Source organism: Bacillus rossius, chromosome 1 (genome assembly GCF_032445375.1).
Source record: "Bacillus rossius redtenbacheri isolate Brsri chromosome 1, Brsri_v3, whole genome shotgun sequence".
In the NCBI taxonomy this organism is placed as follows: domain Eukaryota; kingdom Metazoa; phylum Arthropoda; class Insecta; order Phasmatodea; family Bacillidae; genus Bacillus; species Bacillus rossius.
The window spans coordinates 282,989,582-283,009,018 of record NC_086330.1 but is presented as its reverse complement, the minus strand read 5'-3'; positions in this window follow the sequence as shown (position 1 = coordinate 283,009,018).

The window sequence follows — 19,437 nt, the reverse complement described above, 5'->3', positions numbered from 1 at the left end:
TACTCTGTCCAACTCTTCTTCCTCAACCATCTCACCGTTCTCCATAAACAACCTGCTTGTAATCGCAGCCATGTCTAGCCAATCCCCTCGTAGCACATGATGCATGCGACCCCTCCTGCATGGCTAATATCCTGCATGTGTAGAGCGTATAGGTAGGATTCGGCCTGAGACGCACGTAGTCTCCTCTCTTACCCGGACTCCTCCCAAATTCACTTAGTTTTTTAGTTATGTTAGGAAAAAATCGTGAGGGAGACACCTCTCGACAGAATAAATGTGCGGAAATGCGTTTCGTTGTAAGAAAATGCTGGGAGTGTTTCACCGGTGACCTACGTATTTCTATATACCATTTAATCAAAATATTTTACTCTAGCTCTACGAATATTTATTTTTCTCTTGTGAATTACATACGAGCCATAAAACAGCTGTATAAAAGCATACATTCGGGAATTTTTTTACCTATGCTGTGAACTTTAAAAGCATTATACTATTTAGATAGCCTACAAGTTCATTCCTTTCCCTATCAGCTCAAAAAACATTATAGTTTTATGTGTAATGAGAAGCGGTTAATTTTCCTAAACAAAAGGCCCTTAAATCAAGTCCTGAAGACATTCTGTGTAGGCCTCTTAGTTCAGTTGTTTTTTATTGGCTTCATATCCTTCAGGACGGTTCAAATAAAACGCGATCCAACGACAAGGAAAATACATTCGCACTGTCGTACAATACTGGCGATCAATCATCAGTAAGAAACCACTTACATGGGCATACCTTATGGCAATCTCACAAGGGTTTAGATGTTACCTTGGAATCTACCCTACTCACGAGTTATCTCATTATATTTGTTGCCTAAACAGTTTGTACAGAACATTTAGTGGTAACCCAGTAATTTAATGGTTATAAAATAAAGATTCATGGTCTCTTACGCGTCTTCTTATTGTTTTATTTAATATGTCACATTTCTCGTATCTTAAAACGTTTGTGTAAACGTGAAAATGTGTTCAAAACATCGTAGTTAAAAAACGGAACAATAACTTAGCTCTTGATGATCTGTTCAGAGCTTGTTTTTTGACGTATCTCGAAAATGTTAAACAGATTTTTTTTATCTTAACGTTATCTAGTGGTTGTTTGCGTGTTATTATCCAAAAATATAATTTAATTAAAATCGAAATCTTCTCTGGATTGTAGCAGTTTTGCTTGTCTCGTGCTCCCCATGTTCCCACATATTTATCGTGAAATATGGATGACTTCGGGCTGTGCTTGGCCCCGTGATAGCGCTGCTTTGCAGTCGGTCGGGCGGGGGCGTGTTTGCGCTGAGGGCGTGTTATCGCGCAAACTGAAATTGATTTAATGTTCGGTGTTTACGAGAGCTTCGCTCTGATGTTTCGCCCGGAGAGATTTGCGAGAGATTATCTTGCCGGCAAAACGCTTGAAGGTGATTGATGTTCCTCAAAGTGAGGGCATCGCAACGTCAGGAAATCATTTCCGCGTTAAATAGTGTTCTAGTCTCATCTTAAGGGACGAAAACGTTTCTTTTCTCGAAAACCTTTGAACGCTATTGTTAAAATGGTGATTATTTTCACGCAAATTCTTTGAACTATCTTTAGCAACATGTAATTTTTTTCGCGAAAAACTCTGACCATTTTTTAGACTGTAATAAGATATCCCCGTTCGAACGGTTTCTTCCTTGCTTCCTTGTAACTGTAGGCCATCTGCAAGAGAAGCCAATGCCTCATTTGACCGGGCCATTCATGAAGCGTTTTCTTCCTCACAATATTGCTGTTATTCGTGTCCCTAAAGTAACCGTGTGCATGAAAACAACTCAATGAGTGGAGACTGTAAAAATCTGCGATTTCTTTGACCACCAGGATGGATACCAAGATCTTCTGCATACTTGGGCGACCTTCGACTGTTCATTGGTTGCGGACTAGTGAGACGTCTCAACTGGGTAACTTTAGTTTGAGAGTTTTTAATTGGCCAAAACTCCTCAAAATTAACAGTGAAACAGTAGTAGAGGACCCACAAAGGTATAATTTTATCATACATGAAATAAATCACTAATATTTCCCGTCTTTGTCAATGAGTCACACGTTTTCTCATACAGATGGTCTTGAAACCATTGGAGTTCGTAGTGCTCAGATGCTTTTAGACCGTTATAAAATGCGGAAGTTTAAGCGTTCTCTTTCTCGTGGTGTCTTTTATCTTTCGGGCCAATCCTGTTTCACGCACCTCTTCGCCGCCGTAGTGGGTGGATTATTGCCCGTGCGCAGCGACCCACGGCACCATCCCTCTTCCACTATCCGACTCTATGGCCGTCGCAGGCGGCCGAGAGAAGTCACGCCTCGTCGCTCTATCGGGGCTCTCGCGTCGCCCATAGAGCACTCATATCCCCCTTCCCCTCCTCTTCCTGTGTCACTCCCCGAGGCGCAGACACGTGGACACAATGTCCGCGTCCGCTGCGCCCTCTTGCGACAGCTCCAGCGCGCGTGCCAAGACAATAGCAGTTAGTGTTGAATTGTGAATGGTTGGGTTTACTTCAGGTACACGCCCGCTGCACTGACCGATCCGGCCGAAAATTATAATGGCTCTCTTGCAGACGGCCGCCAATTACAAGGAAGAAACCTTTGGTAGCCTAAACATCGTTTAGAATTTTCCGCGGAACTAGCCGTCCCTACGTTTACCACATTATCGAAAAAACTTTTGTAACTATTCTGTCTACAATCCACTGTGACTTTTATTGGCATACATATACATATACATACACATGAAGTAGTTATTTAAGGACGAATCACGGATATTCTGTTTTCTAGTAATTGTTTTCTGATTGGCTAAGTTAAGTGCACAATATTTTATCGCCGATAACAGCCAAAAATAAAAGGGATGTGGCAAATACGGCCTGAGTCAATGGCCTATCAATAGAGACGGGAAAACATAGCGGATTCATTTCGCAATTAACTAGAATTCAAATAGTTTTATATTTAACTTGCTTTTATGATTGGCTCTCAGTTTATGTGAAAGACTCTGAGCCAGTTATAAACCTTCATAAAAAAAAGTATTGAACCACAGGCAAACCAGGTTATAAATATTTCAAGTGAGCAACCAATGAGCGGGGGACCTATGCCCAAGTGTGCATAGAACTATGGAGTCTAGAGGTCATTGAAATCGCGAATTTTTCCAGTCCCTACCTATCAAACAGTAATATCATGTTTTAGCAATAAATAATCATCTATAATTATGGCCGTTTTATTTTCCCCTGTGACCGCGTTCACATTGGCCCAGCCAAGTGCGCAGAAGTACCATTCACCGACCTCAGCCAAAAACAAATTTACAGAATTTGAGTTCTTGCAGAAACAGTTTCCGTTGAAATAAATATAAATACACATAAGAAAAACCATAGAAAGTAACATAGTTAAAAAAAATATTTTTCCGGATAGGGCAATTTAATCTCATTTTTGTCATAATCACTCAAGAAATTTTTCTTTTTTTATCACAGAAGCCCTTTTCCTCTAAGAGCAATATCATTTAAATTATCTATTTATTTTTATATCGAGAATACTTTACACCCCCTTAGCTCTGTTTTAGTTATTACTACAATTCGCGTGTTTCCGAGAAATAATCTTGTAATAACACCACGAACAAGTTTTCTTTACCAGTTAATAACACCTTATAGTGTATGTATCTTTATATTTTATCTTTACATAGTTAATTCAATTATTTCACATCTGTAAAAGAAAATATTTTTCTACAGGAGCTATACTTAATTTTATGCGCGTATTAATTTAATTTGATTATGCCGATTAAAGATCTATCATATAGATATGGGCTCATTAGAGGAATTATTCTCAGCGGTTCTATAATAAACAACAGGAATGTAATAAATAATTTCTATACTATACCACGCGGGTAAGTCAACGATTCCAAAAAATTAAGTCTGAATTAAAAACATTTTTACCCAGCAATAACAGTGTATGATGGAATACGTGTTCAGTTTATGAGCAACATTGGACTACGTAGTTAAAAATCCAAGATATGTAGTTAAAACCATTAGAAAAACTAATGAAAAAGGCAGGTGTAAGAGGTTTAATATTTTTTTTTTTTTTCGATTTTAGTACGCTCTCTGATTTATCACTGGTAAATGGTAATGAAAGGACAGATGAGTCAAACATTAATGGTAGTTACGAGCATCTGGTAATGAAAGGGCAGATGAGTCAAACTGAACCTTCTACATTGATTATTTTTAGTTAGAGCATCGAGTTGGTCTCCAAATGGGTTAGAACTCACTGTGATTCTTGAAGTTCTGTCACATGAAGCACTTTTTATGCGATTAACATCCTTTTACTTTACATTCATGTTCATCATCAAGAATTTAAGTTCTTTCAAAACAGTTTCCGTTGAAATACGCATGTCTCTAGGAATCGCTCATCTGCAGGTCATTTTTTGTCGCTAGGATGCACTCCACTCATTCACAGATAAGTCATCTATTGTTCAACGACTGCCGTCACAATTTAACTTCCGGCTGAATTGTGTGTGATTAGGTCTTTTCAATTCCGGAACGTTTATTATACGTTTCTTCACCTTCAGTACGTGTATAAAATACCCATAGCTATAATTGACCAGAATAAACAGTGGATTATTTGCGAGATAGGCTAAAATCTAAATCCTTATAACGTTTTGCTACATTTACTATTGGCTCACAGATCATCCAGAGAACTCTGGGCCAATGGGGAAGATTATTTAAAAAACGTATTTCGAATCACAGGTAACCCATTTTTGACATCTCACAAGTCAGCGGCCAATAAGCAGTAATCATCAGAGGAATTTGGAGTCCGTCCTGAATGTCACTGAAGCAGGACTGGAAAAATTCGCTGATTCAAAGGCATACAGGATAGACTCCAAGATCTTATGCATACTTGAGTGAACTGGGTAACTTGTGGTTCGATACTCTTTCTAACTAGCTACGATTCCTCGAGTTTAACAGTTAACCAATAGCGGAAGAAGCACGAAGGTATAATTATTTTAATTTCAGCACATCACGAAATGAATCCGGGAAATTTCCCGGTCTCTCTCTACCCATGGTGCCATGGTCCAACAGAAACGTAGTTAAAGACTGCAGTGGTGTTCATTCCAACCTGTCTTCAACTAATGAAACGAGGCTCTGCTCGTGTGCGTTCCAAGGCAATTGTTTTTTTTCCCACGATGACGTCCGGGACCGTGAAGCTGTCAGCCCGCCATTGCTCCCGTGCGCAGCAGTGTTCCTGGCTTGGGAACTATTTCTCCAGGGAAGATCCCTCCGCGAGCATAACGGGCAGGAGCGGAATGAGTGCCAAGAGCGCCCCGAGGACAATGCGCCCCACGGTAGGCTGTAGGAGGGGTGGAAGGGGTCGTCGCGGGAGGGGGAAGGGGGTCAGCCATTAGTGGCGAGAGGCGCTGAGAGGTGTTTGTTGATGAGGCGTTGGCGAACCGGGAACCCGTTCAAGCGCAGGGCTTCGCGCCTTGAATACACAGTGCTCCAGCGACATCGGGCCCATCTTTATAATTCCATTCCTTATTTTAAAAAATATCAAGTACCTCCACAGGGAAATAAAAATCTGACGTGCAGCAGCTGCTGATATTCTTGAGTTCAATAAGGACCAGATATGATGAATTTTCACGAAACCTTTTTAATGCCAATGTAGCGTACAACCCATCATAATTAATTCTTAAACTTATTATTGATATAAACATATCGTTTTACAAAGCGTTGTTATTTTATGACAAATACTAATTGTTCTATATGGCAGTATGTTTTAAATCACTGCCTGAGTTGAGTGTGAAACGAGCTTCTTAGGCCAATGAAAAGCAATAAAAAAATTAATGTTTTAAATATGGACAACGTGTATATAAGCTTTTCAAACAGTGAAATTTCTTTGCGATAGTCAACATCTAAGGAGACATGGAAAATTTACGCATACATTTCGTTTAAGAAACGAATTAAAATACTAATGTAATTTGTTTCTTCTCCTAATGCCGATTGGAGAGTAAATCGTTTGTGCTATGCAAACAATGTATGTAACTTCCAATTAAACTGATGAAGCGTCCGCTGTTGGCTCACAGATAATCTGCAGCATTCTGGCCCAATGAGAAATCCTTATCTAAAGACTTAAAATCACGATGGAAGTTATTCTGACATGGCCATATCTAGAGACCAAAAAAATTCGCAGTTTCATTTCGTTATATGCTAAATTTCAAATAGTTATACATTTGTGTTTCTTCTGCTATTGATTTCGGCCTATTATTAATCTAGAGCCATCTTGACAAACTAAAGGCTCTGAATCAAAAAAGTATTGAATCACAAATTACCCATTTTAGACGCCCCTACAAGCCAGAAGCCAATGTCAGACTTAGTTTGTCCGAGTGTGCTGAGAATCGTGAAGTCCATCCTGTAGGTCATTGAACCCGCGGATTTTTCTAGTCCCTAGCCATATCATTAAAGGCACCGATCTTTCGCTGGACAATTTTACTACTTACCAGTTTTTAACACATTATGTTCATAGTTGCCACTTTTCCTACTATATTAATAAAAACCCGTAAATGTTGGTGTTTCATTTAACGACAAGTTATACTTAGTACCCCTAAATGTGTTTGCGACTACTTAAATTTGGCCACATTTGTTTTGACACGCCATTTTGTTAGAGATAGAAAATATTCGTGGATATATCAACGTCTAGGATAGAGTGCACAATCTTATACACATTGGCTGCTGACTTTTAAAATGTCACGACTGGGCTGCCCGTGATTCGATGTTTATTTTTTCGCGTATTGATCATTGGCTAAGGGCCATCCAACACAACTGTGGGCCAATAGAGGAGCAACACAGAGGTAAAATGTTTTGAAGGCTAGCCTGTAGCGAAATTATTCCATGAAATTTTCCGATGCCTGTGCATTGATATCTTTGACTTTCGTTGCAGGTGACTTATCGGAATTATATTGGCTGGCTTTTAAGTTAAATGCCAAAACTTGTAATTTAGTCACCTATGCACACTTGGACAAAACTATCCTGCTCATTGGTTGCTCGCTTGAGAGATTTATAACCTGGGTTGTCAATGATTCCTTTCATCTTCTAATGAGGGTTTTAAATTGGCTCAAAGTCTTTCCCATAGAATCAATGGGTCAATCATAGAATTAAGTCAAATGTAAAACTATTTTAATTTTAGCCAAACGCGAAATAAAACAAAAAAAAATCCGGTTTCTTCTTGTAGCTTATTGCGGCTAATGTGTTTGGAGACCATGCCGTTTCTGTGTGTCAAATAATAGCTGTGTGTTAAAAATTGTAGCATCGTCTGTGTTTCGTAATTGTTTGTGTTTATTTCAGGTAATTGCTTACAGCCACTCATCGCGGAAGCAAACACGTCCTGATGGTCCCGGCAAAATAAATCAATTGTTTCTCGTGCATAAGACAACCAAATAATAATGTATTGCAATCTAATAAGTAGTCATATTTGTTCACGAATTCATCTCATAATAGGATAAAATTCAAAAGTGTTTACCTCCAAACTGCTTCCGATACACATAGTTATAGAATATTCTTGGCCAATGATAAACCTTCAACTAAAGAATTACCGAATCACAGGCTACCCAGTTGAGACTTCTCGCAAGTCAATTAACAGGTGACATTTTCCCGAGTATACAAAGGATTGATGAAACTATCCTAGATGTCACTGAAAACGCGTATCTTTCCGAACCCTAGTTATGTTTCTATAATTCAAAAATTCTGTAATTTACGGACATTATTCTAGAAAATTTTATCCGAACTGTTTTAACTGGAGTAACATTTAAATCATTGTGATATAATTCATTTTATTATTGTTTAAAATAAATCCCCCTTATTCTAACGAGTTGCAAATTACCGTGTTCATTATACAAACAAATATATTTTTGCAAATGTTTCATGAAGTGATATATAAATATTAACATAGCATTGTATTTGTTGGCAGAAGAAAATTTCTTTGATAGCTTCTGTATAAATAAATAATATATGTAGTCCTTGTCTACTACACATATGGTAGTGTTCGAATTTTTGAATTTACCTACCTCAAATATTTTTCTCAGAATCTTTTTATCGAATATAAAATATTTCCGATTCTAATACTTTATAGGATCTAAGGAATTGAGGAAATGATGTATCGTGCTCTTATTTTATACAACTCACAGAGTTCAATTTGTATTTATACAGATAAATATTTGGGCAAAAATTTTCAAAATATTTATTTGTAGCGTTTCCAAGTTTTTAAGTATTCTTAAATGCCATATACTACAATCAAAAGCGTTTGTCTGAGTTACCACTGTAATAAATTACAACGTTTTACTAAACAAATCTAGAAACCAAATTCAATTTAAGATAGATATGTAGATCCAATATATTTTTATATATATTCATTTATTAAAGAATTTCCATGCAAAACATCTGTTGCGTATAACAATGCAAAAAGCTTTACTTTAGCGACCTTTCGTGCCATTCATCACAATCTAGGTGATAAATTATTTTTTTCGCAGGTGCGGGTGCATCGGATCCACAAGTCACTAGAATTTTTTGACACACAATCCTTCTTCGTAGTATCGCCTATTTTTTTTTGTGCCATCCTTCCTTTTCCCATTATTTCTCTTCCAGCGAACCGCTCGCTGTAGCGGCTGCAACAATAGACCACGAGCTCCTTTAATCTTCTTTAGTGACAGAGGTTGTACATCATTAACTGATTTTCTGCTCCAGGGAGGATAACAAGTCGGCGTGATGCATGGTCCTGCACTAGAGCAGAATCACAAGGGATGGTAATGGTTCCTAGGCTCGACGACGCGATGTAATCGCTGAGAAAAGCAAAAGTTCACGAAGATTCATTTCATGCTGGATGTTTTCCACAAAAATCCTGCATTGATGAGGAAAGCATCGGGATCTGCAAAATTGGCGTTATTATTTTGTGACAGCCAAGATTACAAATGCCTGTGCAGTTAAATGAAACTCGCCATTGAAAACTATACCAAGAGTTTCTTTTTAAAATTGTCACCCAAATATTTATCTGTAAACATACAAATATAAGTAACTGTGGGAATTGTACGAAGCAAAAGCAGGCTGGGCAAATCATTTCCTCAAATCCTCAAGTATTATAAATATTTAGTACTTATTATAAATATTTCATATTTATTGAAAAAGATTCTAAATTAAAATATGTGAGGTGAGTAAATTCCGAAATTCTAACTCTACCACATATGTAGTTTACAAGGAATACATTATACAGGAAATATAAAAGGAAAGTTTATCTGCCACCAAACACAATGCTCTTATAAATTACTTAAGTAAAAATCTGCAAAAAAAAACTCACTGTTTATATCTTTAGCATAATAATATGCAGAACATTAAATAAATGAGCATTTTTTAAACAATACTTGACTAGCTTAAATCGAAAAGACTTATATTTTACTCCAGTTCATTTTGGATAATATTTTCGATAATAATATTCGTAAATGACAATATTTAGGAATTATAAAAACATAAATTATATTTGAAATACATACCCTTAACATTAGTGGTTAAAATGTCTCTTCTAACTTATGATAGTGTATTTTTCTCACTATTTTTTTAAATCCTTTCTTTTGTGTACGATATTTGGATTCAACGTAATTCTCAGTTTGCAATGACCATGTTAGACTGCACAGTCCTATGCATACTAGAGCAAATGTCACCTAAACACAATTTACGCCTTAAATTTACGTAGGTTATTGGTTACTAATTATCCAAGAAGCTTTGCTAACTTACTGATGCAGTCGTAAATTGGTGAATTTTCGAGTTGACTCATTTTGATTTTGATTTTACAAAATCATATTAAAATTTAAAAAAAAAATAATTATATAGAAAAAAAATTTCCTCCCACCTGCATATTAACTATACAACAGAACACAGAATTTGCAGGACTAAATCCCGCAAAGTTTCTATGAAGATTCGGTTATCTCAGACTAAGCAGAATTCTATTTTTTTTATTTTGGTGCATTGTTCGTTGAAATGCCCGTAAATCTACTGCAACGGTGTGAATCGAAAATGTAGGTACACTTAAATGACACTTCTAACCTAATATTGGTTAACCAGGCACTCCCCGACGAAAACTAGAAGTGAAAGATTCATCATAACGAATTGTGAACGACCCGGAGAGGAGGTGAAATGAGTCAGCATCCAATAAAAACGGCTCTGACTTGATTATGCCCACCTATGTGGCGGCTAGTCTGGCGTCTTAATATAATGGGAATTTCGCAAGTATCTACAATACATAGGGATCGGAAAAATTCATGGATTCCTTTCGTGACATGCTAAATTTAAATTAATTATACCTTTGTACTTATTCTGCTATTGGTTCACTGTTAATATAGAGGAATCTTGGCCAATTATAAACTCTCACTCAAAGAAGTATTGTATCACAAGTTAGCTAGTTAAGACGCCTCACAAACCAGCAGCCAATGAACAGGTGACTTTCGCCAGAGTATGCAAGGGAACTTGATGTTTATCCTGAAGATCTTTGGACCATCGAATTTTTCCACTCGTTAGCAATACCTAATGGAGATGTTTCAGTGACCTGCGTGATGTGTTTTTTTTGAACCGTAACTGTAAAAAAACTGCGTAATCCACGTTACAATTTGACTACAGGTTGTAACCAACAATTTCACACACAACTAGCTAACCACCCACATCTTCGCTCGCGCAAACTACAGTATAGTGCTGACATTGCACCTTAAATCATGAGAACAGTATTGAATTAGTCTATATATGGATTAATTCATAACAATTTCGGGTGTTGAAATTAAGGAATCTGTATTTTATAACCCTGTTTATTTTGACAATACGCTACGTGACGTATTTAAATTTCACATCTCCAATTTTTAGTATATTCGGAGATTTTTTTAAACATGATAAAATCACGCCTTTTTCCTTTCTCTTCAATATAGACCACATTTAAAAATTCCCTTTCGACACTGCCTACAGGTGTTGATCGATTTCGAAGTAAATGTTCTGGAAACGTTTTTATTTTATATAATCTTCAAGAATATTTTAATAACTTCATATCCATAATATCCTATATGTTATCCAATGTTCAAAAATGATGGATAAACCCTTTTACCTGTATGTATATATTTATTTCATGCAGCGCAAATACTTCAAACATTTAACTCAATGCATCAAAAATTATTCCTAATTATTTTGCATTATGCCTACTAATGAAGTAATGAATATTTAGACCTTAAAAATTATCTTTTATCCCTTGCACTATTACGTGGGCGTGTAAATATTTTCTTAGACCTAGGCTAAGGATAATATTAACATGATATAAAATAAATTAAAACAAATTTGATAGTAAGGATGCTAGAAATTTTTAAACTTAAAACTTCCTTTTTTTAATGGAATAGTTCGTCTTATAAAAAATTATTTCACCCAAGGGTTTTAGATAATATTTAGGAGTTTTACGATGATTAACAAAGGATTTTATGGTATTCCTAATAAAAACGTTATAATTTTTTTATGTCTTTCAACCCTTGTTATTTCCATCCTCTGCAGTTATGGTTGGTTACATAAAAATGTACTTTGGGCAAAAGTTTTAGACCACTTTAATACAATCTCTGTTTTCTTTTTACTCTCTTCCAGTAAATTATTTCTGAAGAATGTTGTAAATAATATTTTAACGTTTTACAATAAATAAAAACGGATTTACAGTGTACATGTTACAGAAATTATATTTTTTCTTATTTTGACTTTTTTTACAACCTCATGCAGGAATCGTTAGTCTTATAACAAATTATAATATTTACAAACAATTTGGATGGACTTGATGGAGTGCTAACTAAGGGAGTTATGAATTTTTTTTTGTCCTTCAACCATTATTTTTTTCCACGCTTCGCTATACATGTTGGTCAAATAAAAAATATTTTTAACGAAAGTTTTATATAAGATTTTATGGTTTTACAATACATAATAACAATGTAATAGTTTACTTGTAATGGAAATTAAGAACTTTTTATAACTCTACCCCTTTATTTCACCTCCTTGCTCAATGTTCAGTTTTATCATACATTGTTTCTGACAAAAGTTTAGTATAAAGTTTATACTTTTTACGATCAGTTTGAACGGATTCTATAGTGTGCATACTAAGGGAGTTAAGAATAGTTTGCCCTTCAAATCTTTTTCTTTCCCCCTTTTCTGTAATGGTTGGCCGTGTAAAAAATTATTCAGATGTAAAGTTTAGATAGTATTTGAAGGTTGCTGTGGTGTGACACCTCCTCAGTGGGGACGTGTGACGGTGGGGAGCGCAAGACACGCTAGTCCTCGAGCGCGCCGCATCCCTGAGGGTAGGCAATCCGAGACACAAGCCAAGAGAGAGAGACCCGGGCCCGTTGCTTCAGGCAGCACCAACATTTACCAGCTAGGTGCACACTAGCAGTAACATAGGGCGACAGTTATAACGTAACCGAAATTACCTAAACACATACACACATATATATATATGTATGTGTGTGTGTGTGTGTGTGTGTGTGTGTGTGTGTGTGTGTGTGTGTGTGCCAGCTTGCTAAAAATATTACGAACAACCACTTATAACTAATATCACTTTAAAGTTCCAAAAATATGAGTTCAACAAAATATCCTGCCGGGGCCTGATCTGACATATTTAAATTACGTGGAATAAAAGGTTCATCGTGTTATTCACAAGAAAATTTTCTTAAAAGCTGTAACGGCTGTTGCATATTGCGCAGAGCCTCACCGCAAGTCCAGTCAACATGCGCCGGGCCTACTCATGACGTCATACACTTCCACACAAATTACGTTGGGACCATAAACAAGCATTTTTCCCAACTCAAATGTTCGCTTAAAAATTTGTAAGTCTGCTCTTGAAACATATCTGAAGTAAGAATTTACATCAGCTCCGTGAACACTGATAATACTTGTAGGAAGTAGCTTGGCTTCTGGGTTGTTGCTGCGTCCAAGGCGAATATATATCCGACGTTACGGTCAACATTTCTGTCGCCAACATTAGGGTAGAGTTACCTATTGAGGTAATTACAAGTTCTTCCACATTTAATACACAGCTGCAGCCAATCGGGAAACCCTCCTCTGAGGTGAAAGTATTGTTACAAACGCGAGAGGTCAGACCGCGATTCCAGGTTTGGAGCTGGCTGACAGCCCTGCGCAAAGCACGTGGCCGCCACTGACGTAAGACATGCCACGCGCGCCTGGCCGGATTACAAGGGTCATTGCAACCCCCCAACCCCCCGTTCCCCCTGCATTGTCCTGCCTCGGTGCCGTCAGATATCGGTGAGCGGCCTTGGGAATTCCGCGGGCCGTCGCGTGAGCTATCGACGCCATTCTCGACTGTTCGGGCGTCGGGCCGGCCCGGGATGACGCGGCTCGTCCCTTCGAGGAGGGCGCCCCTAGGTTCTCAATCCGCGACGCCGCGCCGGCCTCCGTGGCAGTTCCGAGCGGATCCCAAGAGAAGGGAAGTGCGACGTCGGCGACGGAGTGCGGTGAGAAGTTTTTGGGCGGCCAGAGTCCTGCGACAGTTTGTGGCGAGAGTGCCACGCGTGTGGCGAGAGTTTGGTGACGGAGTTCCACGAGGAGTGCTGCGGCGAGAGTTGTGCGAGGGGTGCGGTGTGTAAGAACTAGTCAGACACTGAGTGACTGGGGAATAAACATTCTTAAGTGCGAGTAATTGATGATTACGCATTTTTAAGTAAGATTATTTATTATTACTTTAAATATTAGTAAGCAATAAAACTGTGAAATAAATCTTAATTTGGCTATTCATTACGAACCCAGTATTCCCCATCACATTGCATAAATCGTAACAGTACTAAAGGTAGAATAACTTGTAATAACCTCAGCAGGTATCTCTAACCTAATGATGGTGACTGCAATGTCGACCGAAACTTCGGTTATATTTCAGCCTTGGACGCGGCTACAAAACCAGAAGTCGAGCTACTTCAGATCATGGCTGCGAAAGCCTGCGATTTTTATTATACTTGTAGTAACAAAGTCTTTGAGTGGCTGCCAAATTACCGTCGCCAATTAAAATACATGAAGGAGTTAATGGACTCAGCACAGTTCATGCTTACGAAAGATTTTTTCCGGCAAAACAATAAGAGCCATAAACAACGGGGTTTTTGGTAAAGAAAGTTTTAGCACTGTTCCTAAATATAACCAAACTTCCGACGCGGGCTGTAAATACTTTCGTAAGCCGACGCATTACCCGCGGAATTACATCACTGTCGACGTTTGCACGCTCTTCGTGCAGAAACGTAGCCGCACGGTCTCCGCGCAGTTGTCGCGTGCCGCGGGTGTCCGGGCGTCTCCGCGGGACACGTGTCCCGCGCACGCCTCGCGCGGCCGTCGGCCTCTGACGTCACACCCGCGGTCGGCCAGCGTCAAGCACACTCGGTTAGCCGTAAAACTATAAAATAAAACAACTAAAGACTTGAGATTTACAAACCAGAATATTACGACTACACAACAACAAAAATACATTAATGTTTTACATACATAATTAGAAAAAAAGGCATTAGAATCACAAAAAAAAATATATATTTACTGTCATCATGGTTACTAACAGGTAAAAACTAAAAAAACCAAAGCGGCCGGTAGCCACACAGTGAACATTTTTGGAAAGTAACTTTTGAGCTGTAGTTTTGCCTACACAGTGTACGGCGTCAGAGCCTAGATATTTATTCAAAGATATTGTGTGATTGTAGTTGATAATTTGCTTCAAATCATTTTCCTTCATTTCCGCCACTCGTGTGAAACAGGCTCGGAAAACACTCGCCAGGCAGTCGCAAGGCCTCGCGCGCCGCTGCAATGTGGTTCTCAGTACGTAACGTATTGTTATGTTGGGTTCACTTGTGATTGTAACCCCATTGGGAATGATGTTCTTGTTAATAAATGTGCTCTGCATTTAGCATCATGCATTGGTCATTCTTTATAATTCGTCATTTTATAAAGAATTCAAATTCATTCCCCGAGCTTCCCCAACAAGATTTTACAGTAAATGAAAACGGGTTTGATAATGTACATGATATAAAAATTATATATTGCTTTAAAATCTACCCTTTTTTCATCACTTTGATGTAATGATACGTTTCATCAAAAATTGATTCAGACAAAAGTTTTAGATAACTTTTATACGATTTGCAAACCATTCGAACTGATTCGATAGTGTGCCTACAGAGGGATTGTGAACTGTTTGGTCCATCAGCACTTGGTTGTTTTTAATTTTTCACCCCTTGGTAAATAGTTGGTCGTATAAAAATTATTTCGAAAGAAAGTTGTGGAAAATATTTTAAGGTTTTACAATATATAATAACGGAAGTAATTTTTTATTTATTCTACCCCTGTTTCTTCATCCCTTTTAAATCATGGCTCCATTTTACTATAAAACTTTATTGAGATAAAAGTTTTAGATAGAAATTATACCATTTACAAACAATTTGAACGGATTCGATAGTGTGTACTAATTTTTTTGTCTTCCAACCACTGTTTTTCACCCCATTGTAGTTATAGTTGGTTGTGTCATTAATGTATTAAAACAAAATATTTTGGTATTACGCTTTACGAGTAATAATACGTTCAGATGGTTGCAAAATTTGTTATATTATGGGAGTTATAGTGAGTTATATGCATTTCCAAAAAATACACCAACTTCATTACTACCCCTTTTGTGGAAGTTTGCCCATTAACGAACTGGAATGAGATTTTCAATTACTGTATTTTATATAAATCAGTTTAATGTGGTTTGTGCAAAATTACGGCAGTTATCGTGTCCTTAAAATATTCATACATATAAACGTTTAAGTTGACTATGGTTTTGGGATCCATGGACCATTAAAACGAAAAACTATAAAAAACATTTTCCGAAAGTCGCACCATGGTAACAGCTAAAATGGGACTGGTAGACTTTCTTCGAATCTACTTAAGAAGGTGAAACACGCGTCAATCTTTTATTACAGATTAAGCCATCTTTCCCATTTCCACTTCTATATCATTAGGCTACATGCATAAAATAATTAAAATCCACACACACGCGCGCGCACTTGTCATCCCCTAATAAGTTATACATAAATCGTAAAATATTGGTTTAAGAATTGTGTCTTTATTTCAACTGTAGAATACAAGTATATTATTTCATATTATTCGAAATTATTAGTGGATTAGTAAGAATGCTTAGTCTTAATGAAACATGGATTGCATAATTACCCAATTTTCATCAAGGTACAGCCTACAGGCGTAGGTAGATTTCGAAATATTTTGGAAACTTCTAAAAACTTCTGGAACATTTTAAGAACTTAATGTACATAATATATGGTTGTTCTCTAATATTAAAAACTTATAGATTAAATATTTGCTCATTTTTCATGCAGTGAAAATATTAGGAATATTTTTAACTCAATGTTTAAAATTCAGCATTGAATAGCTTACAAAGAATTTCATATGATAGGCCAACTAAGGTAATTATTTTAATTTTTTGACCTTCAAACACTAATTTTAATCCCTTGCACTAATAACGTGGTCGTAAAATGGTAAAATTTTGCTTTGCACCAAGGTTAAAAATAATATTAAGAAGTTTAAAAAAATTCAAAAAATATTGTTACTAAGAAAGTTTTGAATTTTTTAAAATGTTAACTCATGTTTTTACGGTAATGATAATGACTCGTTTCATCAAAAATTGTTTCAGCCAAAGTTTTAGATGAAGTTAAGGTTTCATACCATAAAAATGTAACGGATATGATAGTGTATCTATTAAAAGAAAAGGAATGATTATTTTTTACTTACTGTTATTACCACCCCTTGCAGTAATGGTTGAGTAAACAAAAAATTATTTTAATAGTATTTTTAGGCAATATTTAGACAGTTAAACAAAAGAAAATAATGTATTATATAGTTTACGGGGTAAGGAAATTTTATTTATTCTCTCATTCTAAACTCAGGTTTGTTAAACGCCTTGCAATAATAGTTTTTATTTTTTAAAAAATTTGCAAACAAAAGTTTTAGATAAAAAATATAATTTTTACAAACAAACCTAACGGATTTGATAATGTACCTACTAATGGAGTCTCGGAATTTTTTGTTATTTAATCACAGTTTATTTAATCTTTTGCATTCATGGTAGGTCGTATAAAAATTATCTTAGACAAAAGTTGTAGATAATAATTAAAGGTTTTACAGTAAATAAGAACGGATTTGATAGTCTATCTTACATGTTACGGAAATCATGAATTTTTTTAAAGTTCTGCCCTTGTTTTTTTTCAACCCCCTGCAGTAATGGCTCATCTTATCAAAAATTGTTTCAGACTAAAGTTTTCGATAAAAGTTAAACAATTTGAATGAATTTGGTTGTGTCCGTACTAAGGGAGTTGTATTTTTTTTTTACTTCCATCCTTAGTTTTTTTTTATTCCTTGCAGTTATGGTTTGTAGTACAAAAGATTATTTCAGAAGAAGTTTTAGATAACATTTATAAGATTTACAAACAAATTGAACGGATTTATCAGTGTGCATATTAGGGAGTTATATATATATATATTTTTTTTAACACCTGATATTTTCCACCCCTTACAGTAATGGCTGCTCTTATAAAAATTAATTTTGGACTAAAGTTTAGACTAAAGCTCATAAAATGTATTCCAGGATAGTTTTGCTGTCACGAAGATTTATTTGGTGAACCGATGCGCTTGGTAAGTCCTTATATTAGAAGTTCACGTAAGTGGAAACACACAGACATGCCGCCACACCCGGTCAGCTGTCTGTACTACTTCGTCTCGCGGGTGTAGCATCAATGCTCACGTGCATGCGCATTATAGACTTCATCATTCACTTCCGTCGACTGTGCGCGCACTTCATTGCCTTTCCAGCGCTTACTAAAATTTCGTCCTCGAAGCACCTAAAGAAGTATAAATTCAAAAAAGTCTGATTATATACAAGCAAGTTGAATATGTCCTGAAATGAAATGAACATGCGAAATAATCTTGGCTCTGCCTATATGTAGAATACTTCAACAAAAGAGAAACAAAACTCATTTTTGGCATATTAAAAACAGAAGAAAAAAATTGGTTGTCTGTAAAGTCGGTTTACGGACGATAGTTTAACGTGACAACGTCATAACAAAACATTGATGAAATGATTGCATACTTTTATGAATAAAATTGAAACATTTTTATTTTGATAATAAAAGAATAAATACTTGAAAATAAACTAGTAATCAGATTTTTAAAATGCAAGAATAATTAACCTTTATTGCCGAAATTGTTGTTGTAATAAGCAATGAAAACCACATTAACTTTTCACTTCACTTTATAAACAGTCGACGAAACAATTCACGTGTAGATGACTTGTAATTAATTTTAAAAACTGGCGTTTAGCTATAAAGTTTAAATATAATTATGAACAAGTTTTCATATAAATAAACTGTAATCAAATATCTATCATCAATTATATGAATCACCATAATTTTTTAGTCAATTGTAACATAACCTATTATTACTGCACTCGCCGACAGCTTAACGGAACACAGCGTAACGGAAAAATGAGCGTAACGGGACACCGTGTAACGGGACAATTAGCGTAACGGGACACAGCGTAACGGAACAATGTGCGTAACGGGATACGGCGTACATCGATTTATTAGACGTTGTCACGTCAAAAAAATTCCTATTACAAAGAACTCATTTGGAAACCTGTTGCCAAAAATTGTTTGTGATAGTGATTGAAATAGTTTGTAATATTTTTTTTTTGTATAAGATGGTTATGGTTATTCTTTTTAAATGAAATTATTCCAAAATAATACTGAGTACATATTTCTCAAAACTGTGATATTTCATCCAAATAACAATTTGACTTTTTCTGTTTTACCGTGCTTATTTATGTGCGCAGTTAATGCTGGAAAGCTGTTTGCTGAACGGTTTACAAATAACTTTACCTCTTGGATGTACTGGGACAATACAAATCATAACTTTATGGGTAATAATCTGAACCCAGTATTACTGCGAACACTATTTTGCAGTGATTTATTTGTTTTCATGTAAATGTACAAATTTACGTAAATTTTTAAGTCTACACGCATATTTTTGTTCCATTTACAAAAAAAAAACATCACGGTGCATGAAGCATGGCTAGCGCAACGAGCGCTGGACATTCGCGTCACGTTTCTATCGTTTTATCATCGCGGCGGAGTCACGTCTGCTTGTGAAGGCAGCAGCGCTGCCCGTAACGACCACGCCGCGGAGGTAACATGGAGTGTTCCCCGGGAGCGGCGGACCACCAGGTGCTCGGGCCCGGAGAGTCTCCTCTCTTGCGGCGGTGACACTCCCGAGGTGTCCCGGGCCGTGTCCGGTTACGACAGATCTCATGCGAGACCTTTCACTCTACCTTTGATCATATCTGGTGAGACGATTTT